Below are 19148 nucleotides of genomic sequence, written 5' to 3'. Positions count from 1 at the left end.
GAAATCCCACTTTTCTCAAGGTGTAATTAGTGCTTTTTGTTGATGACACGTAGCTTATCTTCCATTATCTTTATGTTCTGCCCTTTTGTTAGTCAGAAAGAGAAATTAGAGAACTTTTTGGTAGCTTGCTTGGATACATTTGACATAAAGTACTTGTCTGACTTAAAAACAAAAGTCCAGGTATAATATTTTTGTGGACAGTGTCATTTTAATATTGCCCACCTCCTCTTCTTTCTTGAAGAAATGCACGTTACTTTGTGATGCTTGTCTTCTGCTCTTCTGGCATCTTAAGTTCGGTACTAATGAAGAGAGATTTGTTGTTGTTTGTTGGTTGTCCACAGATACTCATCATTCAAGTCAGAGGTCTTGTAGGTGGAGATTCAGAGAAGAAACATGCTTCTACACATACAATTTTTAAAAATGTTTGAGAAGCATTTTATAAAAATATCAGTTTCTCCTTTTTAGAGATTTGAAACTCATAAGTTACAAAGTCAGCCAGCCAAGCAGTCAACCAAAAAAGGAACCAACCACTTTCACAGAGAGTTCCCACAGATTCTTTTGTGAAAACAAGGACTACATACCATGTAAATTAATTTAAACATCTTAGTTGCTATCACTGCAAATTTGCAGGAGGTAGCAGGTAAAGAGGAAGCTGTGTGCCTGGAGTGATTGTGTAACTAGAAGGAGATTGTTGTTATGTCTGGAAAAAGAGATAATGTTCTGCAACATACATAATGTTTCCCTCACGATGTTATGCTTAAAGTGAGATGTGCTAACCATTATATTTTCATTTTTCTTTGCCTGTCTAAAAACAAAAAAACCTAATATTTTTCTCATAATTTTGTTCACAGCGTACTTGAGATACATCTGAGTGTTGGGGTCCCTCACGCACACAGCATCTAGAACTCCCTGCCTGCCTCGCTGAGTCTCGGTGAGTTCTCCGTCATGTTTAATTAGACCGCCTTACAGTTTTATCTCCGTTGCTGAGGAATTTGATGTGAGACATCTTAAAGTGATTGTGTGGATACAGCAGAACAAACCCTGGTTTTAAGTAATGTGTGATGTTACAGTCAGAGGAAATATGAACATTTTAGAGACTTTCAACAATTATGCTCAAACTGGTTATGAAAGCAGGGAGCTTGCTTTAGCTCCAGGACCAGGAATGGGACTCTGTTCTGCGAAGGCTGAAGGGGAAAATGTGATGCTTCTGCACATGAAGTTTGTTTGATACTTCATCCTTTTACTAAGGAACTGGTGTTTTTCCAATGTGCTGATTATGGTCTGTCTTTCTGTGAAGGTTGAGTATGAAGTAATACAAGCTTTTCCATCCAACTATCTGCACTAATAAATTACTTAAATTGAGGGCTGAAATAGGTATAATGACACTGATGACTTAAACTGCTTGTTGCTCAAGAATTACTGTCTGATGGCTCCATCAGGCAGTGCTGTGCCTGTTTAACTCTGCTCACAAGAAGGGATAATACCACTGAGAATTAGAAAACAGGACCCCTGTGGATTGTTTAAATGCAGACTAATAATAGTTTGGTAGTGCAGTGAAAGAAAGTAGAATATAAATGCTGTGTTTTTATTTTAGGTATGTTTAATATATCAATATACTCACTTGGTATAAATCTTTTACAAATACGCATTTGAGATTTTATGTGAGAACCTTTTCAGGGTACTCATGAATAAATGTTGTCTTTTAGCACATAGAGTGACTTATTAAGGTCAGAAATATGTATTTTTGAGGCTTGCACACTAAATATAGAGGTGGGGAATGAGCCAACTAAGAAGGGTTTGGGTTTTTTTGGGCATAGCTGTTTATACAATGCCAGCCATTTACGGGTAAAATTATGTATGTCTACATCAAGTATCATTTCCTCTTTCGTTAATTACATTGAGATTTTTTTTCTTGCAAAGTAACAATGCTTTTCTTTAAACTGAAATGAGATTTAAGAAGCTTTTCAGTGCTTCTGTTTTTCTGCCTTTTTCCTTGGCTGTTCTAATAATAAGAATTTGCAGTTCATTGCATTCAATAGACTTCATAATACTGGTTGAATAGTTTGTTTATATATTAACTTGAAAATGTTGTGCCATGTAGATGTTATTTATTACTTAGTTACACTTATTGCTTACACTATATTTATTTACACTACTTACTTGAGATGCACAATGATCACAATGTGTACATGCAGGTTTTCTCAATAATAAGCTATTTTTGTGACCATTTAAATTAATTTATTAAAAAGAAGTAAGTAAGAATCTCAAAATATGTTGTTGATTTTTTCTTTTTCTATTGAGTAAAAGACTCATAATAGAATGAGTTAGGTATGAATAATAAAGAAAGAAAAATGTCACTGCCAAAATTCCCCGTAGAGAACATGAAATTTTGTTGTCAAATTGATAGCATGTTTGTTTTCATTTCAGTTGTCTTGATTGCAATTTTCTTTCAAACAGAGAATGCATTAGGTTAAGACTGAAAAAGGTAAATATTCAAATAAAAAGCAATTTACATATAATTGCCTTTTTTCCTAATTAATTACCGTGAGTGGGGAAAAAAAAACTTTCTTTTGCTCAGTGCTGCTAAATTCTGCACCAAAATTCCAAATTCATTTATTTGATACAGTGACAGAAAGTAATATGGTACTTTTGCAGATACTAAATAAAACATAGTTGCTGTGTATGAAAAGCTCAAAGCTTTTAATATGAGTAACTAAGAGATAAATATTTGTATGTGAAGCCTGTGGTTATAACAGTGAGGAAGAAAACAGTGTTAAAAAAAAAAAAAAAAGTTCCATGAAAGGATTTGAAGCCAAGGATGAACCTGGAAATAGAGAGGCAGCTCTCCAAAAATAATATCCTAATGTCCTAAAATGGATAGTTACCCACGTGTTCACACGATAGTTAAGGGAAAGAGAATTGCATAAGATATGGAATATCTTCAAACTTTGGTTCCTTTGAGTCCTCAGAAGTGTTAACATTGACTTCTGAATTCCTGGGATCTCAGTCCTATTTTTTGATTTATTCAGAGTTTCACATTCTCCGGTGCAATATCAGAGAGAAATTATATTAATTTATATTAACTATTAATGTCTGAACTTAGAAAATGTTTACAAGTATCTTAAGTGTGGGAGACAGAGGGATTTGGCCAACCTCTTTTCAGTGGTTTGTGGGGACAGGACAAGGGGCAATGGCCACAAAATGGAGCACAGGCAGTTCCGCACCAACATGTGAAAGAAATTCTTCATGGTGACGGAGCACTGGAACAGGCTGCCCAGGGAGGTTGTGGAGTCTCCTTCTCTGGAGATATTTAAGGCCCGTCTGGGTGCCTACCTGGGCAGCCTGCTCTAGGGAACCTGCTTTGGCAGGAGGGTTGGACTCGATCTATTGAGGTCCCTTCCAACCCCTACAACTCTGTGATTCTGTGAAAAGATATACCAGCTGGAATCTCCTGAGAAATTCTGTCCTCAGCTTTTGATATGAGCTGCCTGTGGAATAAATGTTGTGTTTGACTGTGTGTTGTGGGACTGTAACACGATTGCGTGCATTCAGCCTCTCTGCCGCTGCAGTAAGCTTTGCATCAAGTGAAACTACTGCTTAATACTGGATGGATATATTCTGAATATAATGTAGCGCATAAGAGTTTGAGTCCTGGACTGGTTCAACAGCTTTAGAGTATATATACATAAGCATGTAGAAATAATGTAAATGCTAGAATTTGTGACTACACCCTTGGAAATCTGGTGGTTAGGGTCATACAAGATAGCTGCTGTGCCCTACCAGAAGGGTGTGCAGTTAGAGACAGTCAGACTTTAGTTTTTAAACAAACCACCCAGATAAAAATACTAACCTTAGTTCCTAATTTAAAGGTTTTCTGACAGAAAACGTCTTCTGTCTCTTTCTCCTTTTCTTTCTGCTTGAAATGGTTTCTTTTGCAGTGAATGTTTCTCAGGGGGAAAAAAAGAAAAAAAAGAATGCAGAGTAGAGGAATCTCACTTTTCTGTCACTCTTGATGAGAGTCTGTTTCAATCCAACTTTGTAGTGATTTCATTGGCATTTGTGTTGTAGTTAGTGTCAAGTGTGATGCATGGAAAATATTTCTGTTTGTTATGAGTTGTAGTACTCCTTCTTGCTCACAGCAGTCATCGATAAAATTCTGACAGATGTCCCACTTTTGACTGTGTCCTCCTAATATGTGTAAAGGGAGTGCTGTCAGAAAACACAGTGTAAGACTGAAAATAAAAGTACCTTATGTTGAAGCAAGTTTTAAGAGCGTTCACTGTTAGCTTGAAGATGCATGTGAGGCAAGATTACAGTAGGTTCCATGTATGAAATATAAATAAAAGTGTGAGAGAGAGAGAGAGAGATCACTTCTATCAAAATGCAAAGTTGTGCTGGGATAGAGCCCACCAAGAGCTCAGGAGTGAGTTCACAACACCTTAACTCCTATAGGGTCTGTATTTCTGAAATACTTGAAGTAAAATAGTTATTGATCACAGGAATAGAAATTTTTTTGACTTAGGTCTTCTCATTTGAAGGGGAATCTATGAGGCAGTTTTAACCTAGTTTGAATTGGTTTGTGCTAAATAAAGAGAATGTGGTCACATTTCTTAGACCTCAAAACTGAGGAACTCTGTTTTGCATGAAATATGATCAGATTTTTCTGTTTTCAGTCACTCCTGCTCAGTAGCGACAGTTAACATGAATTGCCTATAAAGATGCCTGTAAAAGTAGATGCTTGATTATAGTGAATTTAATGCAGTCAGGGTTAAAATGATACTGCTAATCTGAGAGCAAACTTTCTGTGTGGGTGGTACAGTGAGAATGTTCCACAGATGTAGAGAAATGAGCATCTATTAAGATTTATTAAATTGACCCATATATTATTATTAACTCCTTCCTTGAATTACAAATGGAGATTATGGAAATCCTTGGTTTTTATTGTGTGGGAGAGTTGAAATTTACACAAATACACTATATTGCATTTCCTTTAAAATTAGTGAAAACAGGATTATAGAGAAATCTCATCATCCTTGCAACTAGCAGATCTAGATTTGTTAATAATGAAAGCAGATTAAAAGTACTCTAATAGTTTTGAGGCCACAATGTTCAAATTCATTTTAAGTCTGAAGTAAACTGTCCTTAAATATGTAAAACTCATTAATTGCTGTGAATGGACTTAAATGGAGTGCTCTGTCAATGAACTTCTTACTAAGCTGATAGAACCAAACTTCATATATCAAGGACTGTTGAAAACACTATCATTCAATTGATTGAAATTTGCCTTTTCTAGCTATATCCAGGAAGATTATTTCTAACACTTCAGTTTCAGTGAGATATATAAAAAATATTTAGGAAATGAGATTGCTAACTCGATTTTATTCACTTCTTAAATATTGGTTTTGACTTAGTAATGGGCTTTGGTAAGATTTTTTTCATTTCTTACCTTGATAGGAACGTTTTTATGTGGGCAAAGGTATAGTATATATGCATTTGCAGAAGGAATAGCTGTCATTATTGTCTGTGGAAAATCAATATATATTTTAAATATAGATTGATGACATTGTACCACTGGTATTGGAGCCTGAGAATTCTAAAGGGGTCAAGAACAGGACAACTGAGCACTTGCATCATCAAAGAAGATGAGATGCATTTACTTGGTCAAATTTTCCTCTGGGCTTTCCTTTAGCCCCTGAATTGGGAAGAGTGAAATATTTACCCAGCTCAGCTCTTGACAGCAAATAGTATTAATTAAATACAGGGCTTGAAAATGACACTGGTATTTCGGATTAAGGCCAGTAGATTTTGCCTTGGCTTTCTGGAAATTGAATTCCAGTAGTCTGTTTATTTGACAGCATTATAGTACAATAATTTGAGGTTCATGGATATTTCTGTACATTAAAGTGGGTGAATTTTTATCATGCCATGATGCTGGGATGTTAAATTCTGAAGACTTATGTGACGAGAATAGTAAGCAAATTTGCAGCTGGTTAATATAAAGTGTGGCACACTGTTTCTATCTGATTAATTTACCTTTATATTAACTGGATTGGCAAGAAATTGTAATTTTTAAATAAACTTCGGATGTTGAAAAATTCAGTCTCAGATAAGTTACAGATTTTAAGTTTAATATTATTAAGTTGGTTTAGAAATATCTCTTAAACTATGCATAGCTTGATAAGACACCTTATCTTAACAATTTGGAAAGAGAAAAGTTATTGGAATATTTTCCTCCCCCAGAAAGGACAGCCATTTGTGGTTACCTGGCTACATAGAGATCAGATTTTAGTATATGTGTCTAGTAACTTATGATCCAGATTCTTCCTCTTTTTCATTATCTGTGCTTTTGTTCCTTCAGTAGTCCCAGTTCAATAAACTAAAGTGTTCAGTATACACCAAGCTCCATATCTTTCAAAGTGACAGCAATAGGCAATCTAGGAACATTTAAAATTAGAATTGAGAAGAGAGTTAGTTTTATAGTGGGTATCGCAAATCAGTTCATCCTTGAGGGAGACTGCAGTAATGTCATACTGAGTTAAAATGTTTCCATTCGTGCTCTTCCAGTATATTTTTCTTTTGCTTATATTCTGATAGTTTCATGTAAACTTTGAATCATCATCTTTACAAGTAACCCGTTGAACTGAAGATCCATTTTTGCTTCGGGTTCCTTTGTCCTTTAATCTCTAGGCACTTATTTCACAGTCATAAAAGAGTGAGATGTCTTCATTTTTATTTTTTAGTCCAGGGTGTAAGCTTGACTCTAACTGTACTGTGTGGTGGCAAAGTTAGTAGTACTTTAAAATGGGATTGAAACATCTGTATTTCTCTGAAGGTAGGTGGCCAACATGTATTAAATTTCACTTGGGTTAATTTTTATGGCCTTCCAGTTTTCAGACTCTTTTTTTTTGCTTGGCTTCTCTTGACAAATCCTGCTTAGCTCTATTTGTATTGCTCGGTACAGCTGAAGAGACTCATGAAAAAACTTTTCCTGTCAGGAATTGTGGTATGTAACTTCCTGAATATATCCTACAGTGGAATAAGTTTTGTGTGTGTCTGATGATACATGAAGTTTCATTTATGACTACCAGTGTTTAAAATATTCCTCGTCCATGACTGTGATTCTGGTCTTGCATTCCGTATGAGCCTGCCCTTTTGTTGTTATTCAAGTTCGCAGATCCTGAGCTGCACTGAAATATCTAGGGGATCAATACATATGAGTCTATTGTATAACACTTATGATTGCCATACTTACAACATACTTGACACAAATACACAAAAGGGGAGAAAAAAACAACACAATAGGCCATTTTATATGAAACAGCCCATGCTATTCTGCTGCTGTCATACACCGAGTGTGCTATCACCACTATTGTATACCACAGGTGACGTGCTACAACATGAATTGTCAAATGAATTATGTTCTGTTAATTTTCTGCTTTCACTGATTAGCGTCAGATATGCTGTGTGTACAGCATACCTGTATAGTACTAATTTATTTCTGAATATCAGCATAGAATCACATACATGGTGCTCAGGTCCTGTTTTAAGTATTGTGGGTATTATTTAAAATACAGAAAGAAAAGAAGTGTAGCAGCCTGCTGATGATAAACTTGATTCCAGTAACATCAGTTTACAAACCTGCCTCCTACTTAGTTTTCCTCTTACCTGCCTCTTTAGTCCATTTCTGAGCTGTTTCCTTCTGCCCCCAGCTTCCCGGAGAAGTGTTTTGCACGTCATCTTCTGATATAGCATGGTAACGCTTTGGGATAGCCCATGCTCGTTTGTCTGGCCAAAGCTCCCAGGCAGCAGCGCAGGAGGAGGGATGCTGTGGACCAGGAGAGCTTGATCCATGTAACACTCTAATAGGAGCTGGAGTGTTTGTGTGTGTATTTATTGATCTGTCTATCTGACATAGCCTGTGCTCTGGTTCGGGGGGAGGCGGATGGTCCATCTGCTCCCTGCGGCCTGGCCCCGTTCCCCAGGTGCTGCTCCCCTGTCCAGTTGCAGCAGGCCAGGCTCTGGCCGGCAGCCAGCGTTTTACAGCTGTGGGAGGTGGCTCCTGGTGCAACCTGTGTTATCCGGCGAGGCTGCAGGGCCTGGGGAGCCCTGTCCTGTGCCCTCATGCACACACGGGCACCGACAGGCCCGGGTGCAGGGCTGTGCTCGTCCTCGGTTGCCAAAGGGGGAGAGGCGGGAGGGCGAACTGCTGCATGCTGCCTCGTTCTGAGCACACAACAAGATGGAGGCACGATGCTCCTGATTCCCATTTGAGCCTCCAGCCTCCTGGGAGATTGCTTCCCCCTCCGGGCTGCTGAATATTTTATTGGGTGGAGCTTTCTATCTCTGCCTCTGAAACAATTTTGCTTTTTACTGTTGCTTAAATACATTGTTGAAGAACTGGATTTCAGCTGGGAGCGCCCTGCCTGCTGCGTGTGCCTTGCAGTAAAGACAGAAGTTTCTTCACTTTCCCACTTCCATTTATTTAATTTATTTATATGCTACCTATCAGGTTGTCTTCTCAGGCAAGGTACTGCAAAGGAAGCTAAGGTGTACATTTACAGATATATTTAGCAATTAAATCCCCTTGTGGTTGCTATTAATGCTTTGAGATGGCTTACCCTACTTTGACATGAAGTAAGCTTTCTGAAACAAGGGCATTTTTACTGATGAATTGAGGATTTGTGCAACTTGAAACAGTTTAAAATGTGTTGTTTTTTTCTTTCATTTTCCTGTTCAGGGGCTAAAATGAAAAATCCATTCTAGGCACAGCTCTGTTTCTCATATCAGAGAGATCTTTGTCCATAAGTAAATGGATACATTTGACTATAAACATAAAATAGAAAATAACTTTTCCCATGGTTGTCACTACTTATGCCATCTTTTTTCCAAATTATTTGATTAGGCAAGTGTGAAGGATTTTTGCCATGTAAAATTGATGAATTCTTGAAAACCTGAAAAGATCAAAATGCAACATTTTTATATCTCTTAGCATTAGTGAAAATGTGAACTGTGTACAGCATGTCTCTCAAAGGTAAAAATACACTCTTAAAAATTTAAAGCATTAAGTGATTATTTTGTATTATGGTTGAAAAGGCCATATTCCATCATATTGCTTAGTGTTGACGTGACTTTGGGACTGTCTGACTTTAGCTTTAGTGTTTGTGGTAAAATTTTCATAGTGATCTGTGTTCTGTTCTGTTACACTTATGTAAATGATTTCTATTGCAGTTACATTGAAATCGCTGTGAAAGAAAGGTAGCATCCCTTAGCCATAGAATTTCCTCATGGAAGGAGGCGCACTTTTTTTTTTTCCCTCCAATCTAAGAAGGGGAAATGAGGGTGACTTACATAAAGATTGAGCCAACTACTAATACATGGGAGATGAAAATGTAAAATCCAATGTTGGGTAAAACATTTTTCTGGTAATTGAAGATTTTTCTGAAAAAAAAAAAGGAAAGGGCATGAGCTGAGTGTACAGAAGATATCATGTTTCTTTTTTTTTAACTGATTTTGCTTACTGCTGACAGGGAAGGAAGTCAGTAACAGGCAGCTTATTTTCTTGTATGGACAACATCTTGTGGAGCAGAGGAGAAACAATGAATTAATGCAACATGGTTTTGTGTGAGTGCATACCTGGAGCAACACGTTTTTTTATTAATATTTTAATAATTGAACATTTGTTTGCATGTTTGTTTCTATATTGTAATTTGTACGGATTGTATTACCAGTTTTTCATTCTGTCTTGCTGCTTCGTTCAGGATATCAGGTAACTTTAGCCATCCTTACGCCATGCTGATGGGCTCTTTGTGTGAAGCATCTGTTATTCTATTTATCGCATTGAATAGTTAACTTTTTATTTTATCTTTAATTCAAGTCAAGTATCAGCTATGAAAATATTTTCGTACTTTGAACAACTTTTTTAGTTAATCAACAGATGTGCATAAGGTAGCTGGAACCATTTGTAGAATCTGGGGGCTTCATTTCATCCTTGAACAGGTTCTGTGATGGAAATTTTGTGATAGTCATGCCCATGGGAATTATGGTGTATGGGTAACAACAGGAATGCAGTTATTCCCTGGCCATGTGCTAGAGAGCTGGGAATTTACTCTTCAGTGTCATGTTGACGAGATGTTCTCTAAAGAAGTCACTGAGCTTGAGGTGAAGTGTCATCTCTTCAGTTTCTTATTGTAAAATGGGCTCGATCCATATTTTCTCCATATGCAGAATGTGCAAGTTCATTGTTTGTGGCCTAAATAAAAATGTTTTTCATTTCCTCATATGAATAAAATGTCTACTATCTACATGTGTTGTGATTTATTAATGAAGTTGTAAGAACTGCTGTTGAAGCAATGGCCTTTTGCTATTTTATTAAACAAAAATCAACTTAAATTGTTTTGAGTTACAGCATTTTTGTCTGCTTATGTTAGGAGATAAAACTGAATATTGACTTAGTTTTTAATTCTTCCTCTGTGAAACATGAAGCTATCTCTGTGAATGGTGATGATGGAGTTACTGTTTGAAATTCTAATTTAACACTTCAGTAATGGGTCAAGCTTTCTCTGAATCCTCTGTGGGATTATTTGATTTGCTGTCTGGTTAACCTCAAGGAAAATGGGATGTCTTTAAATTACAAGAGGTGCTTGCTATCACCTTATAATGGAGCCACATGGGAGAATTGGTTGTTTTAAATTAGGAATGTCACCTGATGACTAAGGAATTATATGAATGGGTCTTATTTTTAAGATCTACCTTGAGGTTGAAAGCTGCAATTTTATTTATTTATTTTAATTTTTTTAGTTATGATCAAATGTATCATTGGAAATTGATATAATTGAGAGAGAAGGTGAAAATATCTTATGCACCTAAGAGGGTGATGGGGTTAGGGTTTTAGTGTCTCTTTTGTCTTCAGCATTATTTATGCATGGGCAAGTTTGTCTTTTCAGCTTCTCCTGTTTGCATACATGTTTTATGCCCCCAACAAGAGGAATCGTTATTTTTTTCCATAACAAAATTGATTGTTAAATTCACGTGACAGGAACCTAAGGGAGAAGTTCTGCTTTTTACAAGTAGACAAAGAAGCAGCTTGAATATTTTGCAAGTTCATGCATGTAATGTTTAGCCTGCCCAAAGCCTTGAAAATAAACTTTCAAAGAACTGAAATAAAGAACTCCTATGTTTTGTTCTGTGTCATGTATAAAGGGCAATTTTAGCAGTTAACTAGTAACCTGAATTTGGGGGGAGGGGGCAGGATTTCAGTTAATAATGGAATCAATCTTAAATTTTAGTTTTTGATCTGTGTTGGATATTCTGTGTATATTGCTGGTTTTTTTTTCAGCTGCAGTTCACCTTTAAAAGCCATATAACATGCCTACTTTAGCAGGTTACGTATTTCTTTGTCTTACAAATTAAATTGAATTTTTAAACATCTATGCTTGGTGATGTCATAGGGTATAAATTAACACAATAAAAAGCTCAGTGGAATAAATCATTTTAACTGCACTTAGTATTTCTTCAGGATTATTGAATGGATACAAACTCTGCAGCATACATTGCATATATTGAGAAATAGCAGAGGACTTTTTTTGATGAGTTTTGAAATGACTCTCATGGACTCAACTCCAGGGCTGCTGAGCGCAGCCTCTCCTGCAGAACTTTCCATTGCCATTCTGTCCCAAACCTTGTCCCTTTATTTCACCCAAGCTTTCTGATTTTAGTAAATGTAGCTATACATTAGTTGACTTGCATGTTTGCTTTGAATTGCGTATGTGAATTTACCTTATTGTTGCTTCTGAGACTGTATTTTATTTTTTTAAGTACACAGATGTATTGGTTCTTGTAAAGTTTATTTTATATCAATTTCTAATAATAGGTTGTGGCATGTTTTTGAAGTTGGCAATAGCTACTGAAATGTAAGTTTTGTAAGATTTTGAGGGGAAACATTGAGTAAAACACTAGTCATTTTTTTGTACATGTGTGGGGAGGGAAGTTTTTTAGGATATGAAAGTTTTTTCTGTGCTTTCTAGTAGCTGACAGGGAGATATAAATATCCTTAGTTCAATAAGGATTATACAGATAGAAATCATACGTTTATTTTACAATATTTCCATCAAGGACTTGTTTTCAAATGCAAAGCCACCTTCTTCTGTCTTCTGCATTAAAATGAACATAATGAAGTGTGAGTTGCATCACAAGCAAGCTGGGCCTGGCTCACCAGCTTCTATCTGAAGAATTGCTAGCATGTACGAATTGGGCTGCTTTGCCACTTCAAGCTGGATATCTTTCTGTTGATAGGAGAGGAACAGCAGTTACCCGTTTGTTAGTTACTAAAAATAGGGCTGCTGGAGTAAGGAGAGAACAGCAGCAATCCAACCCCCACACCCCACCCCCATAGAAAACACAACAAACAAAAACACAGCTCCAAAACCCTAACACTTTAGCAGGTAAACACGTATAAACACTTGCACAAAGTACACTATCTCCCCACTGTAAGCAGGGCCAGATCATCTCAGTCCAGCCGAAGGGACAGCCTCTGCAGCATGCCCTGGGGGTCATTGATTTGAGCTGTTTGGAAAGATGCAGGGTGTTTTTGTTTTAAGCTCTTGTGTTTGTAGCGAATGCTTGATTCGCTTCTATTCTATTTTTTCTAGAGGGGAAATATAAACAGAAGTATCTTTTCTGACTCCAGCTGTAATAGGGGAGTGTGGGAGTTCACACAGATGAGTTCCAGGCAGAAACCTCAAATACACTGCAAACTGGAGCTGTAGAGTACTCTGAAGGGATGCCATGAAATTTAGCGCATCATGGTTGTGAAACAAGGAAGGAGAAATCTTCCAATCAGGCCGTGTGTGAAGAAGAGTGATTTTATTATTGGTAGATGAAGCACATCTCGATTTTTTTTTCATTCCTTTAACCTTAATGTGACCCTTTAAAAGGTGAAAGGTAGTTCAAACTCCTATTCACGGAGATCTGGAGATTTCCTGAGTATAAACTTACTTGTTATGCGAAATTATATGGCCACAAATCATCAGTTTTCTCTAGAACTTCATCCTGGCCCAAAAGTAAGGGCTCAAATGATGGGGGGGGGGGGGGGGGGGGGGGGGGGGGGAAGATAACACCTAATAACATAATTTATGCAGACTGTTTTGTGTCACAACATTTTGTCTTTATTAGCTACTGTGTGCTCCTTCTCCCTCTCCCTCCCTCTCCCCCCACTCCTTCAATAGGAAATTGGTGATTTAGGCTATCTTTCACATACAACTTCTTTTCTGTATTTAGGTAGAAAATACTAATGAAAATAAAGGAAAATATGCAAAAAAAAAAATCAGACTTGCTTATAGCATATGTAAAAAAGGAAGAATATGTTGTAAGTCCTAATGGAAAATGTCATTGTATGGTACAGATTTTTTTCTGAGTGCTGGTTTTGAGAGATCATTTACCGTGAAAGAACTAGTCACTTGGCAAATTTTCCACTAATAATTTGGGTTGTATTTTGGTAAGTAATGCACAAGACGTCTTCTCTTTGTGATCGTGTAATTTTCCTCTGATGGCCACAACAACTGCTTTCATGGAAAATGAGTAGTAAGAACATGGATTGATGTATTCTGAATCTTCTTTACTGCAATTAAACATCTGGAAGTAAGCAGAGTCGTCGTCATGTGACCAGCCAGCTTTCTACACAATATCAGGAAATACTCCGTAGACCGCTTTTTGTAAATGTCTGCTGCACTTATCTGGTGTCTATTTTTCATTCAAGGTAGTAAATTTAGTGGCCTGTACGCATTGTCAGAGCTGACTTGACATCTGGCCAGTACTTCTTCCTGATTACTATTAAATGCTTATTATTGTCTTACTGCTCTGTGTGAAATGATATATATTAAGCTTCACCATGATCTTGTAAAGTAGGGATTGTACAGAAAAAACAGTGGCAGAAACATGGGTAAGAGCAAAAACTGTCTAGATTTTAATGAGGAAAGCAGTAGGGTGATGTCTAGTTGCAAATAAGATGGTCTAATCTGTAATTATTGATAACAGCTCAGTCTACTAAGTTTCATTTATATGAATACTTTGTATTGCAGAGTGAGTTTGGTGCCTGAATGCTCTCTGTGTAAATAAACTCTGCTGAAGTGAACATTTTGCCTTCAGACCTGTGTTATGCTTGTATTTAGCAAGATTTTAAATACCCTTAAATACGTTAATAAGAAGAGTAGCTCTCTGGCAACAAGTAAGACAAATACTTCATAAGGTGTTTAAGAAAAACAAACTTGATTTTTCCCTCTCTTCCCCCCTTTTCTGTCTTCAGTCTCTGCTTTCTGGTCATGTCCAGCTAAGATAATACAGTAAATGTCTAAGCTCTAGCAAGTAAGGCTGTCACATTGATGTTTAACTGACTTTGAAGCAGTGCAGCTGTAAAGGGGAAATGAATTCTGTTCTCTGTCAAAGCCTGTAAAAGAGTGTTTGTTTTAGCAGCTACTGAAGATGGAAGTGTTTATTCCATGACTACATTGGTTGTCAAAGCTGGACATATTTTCTTGTATTAATAATATTTGGAATTTCTCATTAGTTATCATTTCCTGTTGATTTCTTGAAAGGACTATTGAGATTCTGATCACTGTCCCAATTTTTTTAGCTTTTCTTTTCGCATTTGAATTGAATCAGGGAGTTCCATTTGTGTGTATGTATACACAAACACATGTAAGTATGTATTTTATAAAATTTTAAGAGTGGTCACCAATGTCTGATGTTTTTCAGTCCAAAAAAGCAATAGAAGGTCAGCTCTTTCAGTTTGTCAGGTGATAGAATAAGGTACCTAACACGCGTGAAACTCAACTCATTGCCATCATTTTCTTTCCTCTTATGATTTCTGTCACAGACTTTTGCTTCTGAAATACTGAACTCTCTCCTGATAAGAAAAGATTGACCAATGTCTGGAATGTATGGTATTCTATATAACTTATTTCAAAAGTAAAGTATCACATACACTCAACAAATCCTAGGCATTCAGTATAAACAAAGTCTTTCTAAAGTGTGTCTAGCACATTGTGGCTATAGAGGGAAGAAAAGGTGAAGTAACGGGGTTGGAGTATTTTTTTTAGTTTGTTTGGCTCTTTAAGATAGACCATCTAGAGCTATAACTTAAGTGTAAGGGTTTGAAATTGGAAACAATAACCATGCTAAGTAAGCTTGTCACGATCTTGGCATAGTTAGCGCAGAGAGCAAGTGGCGAGGGAAGCTGGATTTTGTGCTGGTGTTACTTACAATTGTATGCAACTTACTAATTACCTTTGCTATAAAATGGTTGGTAGAGAGCCAAAATACAGCTTCCCTTGTTCCCTAGAATCCTTGTTTTGAGAGGATTACACTTCCCAGTGTTTTTACAAGAATTACATAGATGCCAAAGTGTTTCCCAAGCTTCTCTGTGATGATCAGTGCGATGTAACATGGAAGGATGACCAAAAATCATTGAGAAAGTGAATGAGAGATTAAAAAAAAAAAGTGTGAGAATAAGGGAATATGATAGCTGCATATTTATGTATCTTCCCTACCCTCTTTGCTTCAGTCTGGTTTCTGAAGGAAATGAAACTCATGTGATGATGACTGAGACAAAACATGTTGATGTGCGTTTGTGTGGTTGCATGTGTGCTTGCCACTTCCTTCCTCTGCCCCTGGAGAAATTGTGCTTCTGCAGGTTGCAAGAAAATCCGTGGTCAGGTAGATATTTAGTGGCAAAAAGACTGTACCTGTTGACAACCCTTATTCGGTGTCAGAAGGTCATTACGGGTGAGAACCATTATGGATGGGTGAGGGCACCAAGTCGGTCAAGTGCAGAGGTGTTGGTGTGTTTGTCTAAATCCATTTTTATGTGCCTTACTTCTTCTGCTTCTCAACTGGAGGTTAAAACATCTTTTGATGCAGAGGAATTTTGAGGTTTAACGTGGTTTTTTTTTAAATCTTAAAAATCAGAAGATATTTTATACCAAGGCATTGTTTTACGTGTTTTAAAATCTGTTGTTAGAAGCCATTTACTTGTGCGATCCTGATATAATATTCTGAGATACATATAGATCATTAAAATGTAGAATTCTCTTTATTTAAAGAAAACATGAAAACCGTTACATAGAGAAATTCAGCTTGAATATGTAGATTGCAAAAGATCCTTTAATTATACTAAAACAAAGTTATTTCTGATAGTTTTAGTTTGCATTTGTTTTATCTGTTGGCTAGCAATAATGCCATGTGTTAACATCCATTATTTTTTATAAGTCTCTGTTGATTTTCAAGGTAGAGGCGGGAGGAAAATATACAGTGCTGTATGGTGGTGGGGCACTGCAGGCCTTCATTTATCCTTCCCAGTTTCTAACATAATGATTTTGGCTGTCAGGGCTGCAAGTTGTTTGTTTCATTCTCAGATAATCAATCTGATTAAGTATCTTGGCAGTATTTGATATTATACAGAAAGCATTTGAAATGGCAGAGATATTTCACTGAGCTACTGCTCATGTGGAAAGCTTCATTTTAATAGTCTTGGTGATAACAAAAGCTTACTGCAAAAAGAGAGAGGAGGAATTATTTATTTATATATCTTTTAGTGCAAGTGATTGTAGATGTAAATCACTATGAGAACTTTCTTATGTGCCTAGTTCCTATCTGCATGAGTGAAAACAGGGAGATTTATGTGTATAGTTTACTTGAAGTGTTACTTAATAAATACATTGAGGAAAAAGTTCTCTGAACAGTAACATGTTATGCACAAGTGCAACAGACTCGAGGTATTACTGTCCAGTTTCATGTTTATCAGAGATTTCTACTAGGTAGAAGAAGCTTGTGGCTCAGGTCTGAAGCCCCTGATAAGTCCGGTGATACTTCAGGAAAACCTGGAAGTACATCATTATCTTGCTTGCCCGGAGACTTTTCAGCATGATTGCAAACCAGCTTTAACCTAGGCTTATTTAATTCCCGAATGCGGTGGTTTGATGACTTTGCTTTAGTGTATCTTGCAAAATGATGCCTAATAATTTATTTATTTTCTGTAATGAGGTTTTCCCAGAGAAGTCCGTCCCCTAGGAGCTTTGATGCTCTGACGGGTGTTTCAGGGAGTTTGTCAGCTCTGAATCATCAAATTCAGTGCCTGCTGCAGCATCTCTGCTAGCCAGCGGTCTTAGTTTCATCCCTTTCTTCTCACCTGTCTGTCCTTTCTCACTGCAGAGTCAGTATAAGAGAGGCTAAAACTTTTTAACTTCATGATACCAAGTAGAAATTGCTTTTCAAAGGGAAGAAAGAACCAAAAAATTAAACTGTCAGTAAACTTCCTAGTGGAAAACTAACTTCAATCACCTTCCTCAGCACTAAAAGTAAAGTGGCACAGCGGGCCTGCTATGTGAATGAATGCAAGCCTGATTTAGCTTCCTGACTACAGCAGAAAAAATTCAGGCATGCTTTTTAAGGAATGGTTATTTAAAAGTAATGTGTTTTTGTTGCAGCGTGATTATATATTTAACAGGAAGCTAGGCTGCAGTCTTTATGAGTAACTCATTACTACTGCTCCCTTGGTTTCCAGGAGTTGATGACTGTAATGCTATATAAAATCTTGAGGTATGTATGAAGCATCATCTCAGTCAATTTTCTTTTCTGTCCCGTAGTATTACTGCTCAATTATTTCATCAAGAAACTTATTAAAATCAAAAACTATTAATACAATGGTTTCATTTTCCTTCTAATTCTTTGTTGTTGGTCTGGGCAGACTGTAGGAGGACCGTAATGGGACTATATCCTGAGTGTGTTTTTTCCATTTTTACTGTTTCATATGCACAAGTATAAAGTGTATCTCAAACTTGTGTTCTACATTGAGGAAGCCTTTGGCTTATTAAATTAGTGTAACAACACCAAAATAATTGGGGGGGGTGGGGAGATAAAATCAGTTATTAGGAAGATTTATTTTTTTCTTAAAAGGCTTTTTTTATTGACAAAGGTAAGTATGTAATGGATGGCGTTGCTCAACCCTATTCCATTTGCTGCCTAGGAACAGTATTTACCTACAATATCTGTATAAAGGATTGTGTGTGTAATTGCTTAGAATTCCATGTAACTTTTCCAAAAAGGTTTGTGTGGGGAGGAAATAGTTTGGGACCTGTCCTGCAAAGACTTCTGTTTGAGAGTCAAGTGTTAATATTTATCTAAGGACCACGAGCCCTGTTCAGTTAGTTTGGTAGTCATGCAGATATTTTTCTTACAGCTGCATGTATTTTTTGATTGTTCTTTAAAATACTAAGAATGTTGCTGTCAGCATGCCTTTTACCATCGTATATTATCATGATTTGACAGCTGACAAAACAAGCATGCAAAGGCTGACATTTGTGCCAGATGTCTTTCATTATATATTTTTATAGGCTTAATTTTTCATGTGTGTGCTTTATATTGGCAGCTTTAATATTTTTTTGCAGATGAAGCTTAATTGTCTTTCTTTTATCCACATTTATACTTCAGTAGATTATTTTTTTTTAACCACAAAATATAATTTAAATTTCTGTGCAGAAAGTAAAAGCTTACCTAGAAGATGACCTAAAAAGGTCTGACCATTCTTCAGGCTTTATAGTAAAAGGAGTTAAAAGCATCTTATTCTGATAGAGATGCTTTTGAACACCTGAGGAGCTTACTGTTGTATTTTTCATTTCATTGCCTTATTCTGGTGGCCTTTAAGAACTTTTGTGATGCTGCTTTAAGGAGCAGACAGAATCCTGTCTATCCATAATCAAGTGTATAATTTAAATTTTTGCAGAGACTTAGCTAGTTTCTGATGATACGCATTGTTTTATGGCAGTCTCTAAATCCTTGACAAACAAGTAAGGTAATACTGAAGCTTGAGTTCTCTCTTGGGTTTGGCTCTTGTGCCATTTGGTTTCCAAACGCATCTGGGAAGCATCTCCCAAGGAGTAACTAAACATAACAGGTTCCTTCGATGGTCTCTTAACTCTTGGTATGCATTCACACCAGCTGTCAACCCCTTTTCGTAAGTGTATCTGAGGAAATGGGAGTGAATGGTAAGAAAATTTTCTTAAGACTTTAACCTGTGTCAGAAGTTAAGCAGGGTAGGGCAAAGCCAGGTTTTTATTTTACTTTTCTTCCAAATTGTGAGATATCTGGTACGTGCTTGT

At 36.8% G+C, this 19148-nt stretch overlaps 1 protein-coding gene across 5 annotated transcripts in view; it reads left to right on the top strand.

The window, feature by feature from the left end:
• The window catches only part of NCOA2 (nuclear receptor coactivator 2), a 198378-nt gene that overhangs the window by 9048 nt on the left and 170182 nt on the right, over positions 1 to 19148 (top strand). For all 5 annotated transcript variants that reach the window (XM_080581613.1, XM_080581611.1, XM_080581614.1 and 2 more), the window contains exon 2: positions 852 to 931. The gene's annotated coding sequence lies outside the window, so the exon portion shown is untranslated. The remainder of the gene's footprint in view (positions 1 to 851; positions 932 to 19148) is intronic.

This window comes from Anser brachyrhynchus (genome assembly GCF_964034855.1).
Source record: "Anser brachyrhynchus genome assembly, chromosome: 2".
In the NCBI taxonomy this organism is placed as follows: domain Eukaryota; kingdom Metazoa; phylum Chordata; class Aves; order Anseriformes; family Anatidae; genus Anser; species Anser brachyrhynchus.
Note: the sequence above shows the minus strand (reverse complement) of the source record. Positions and strands in the feature narration are given on the sequence as shown.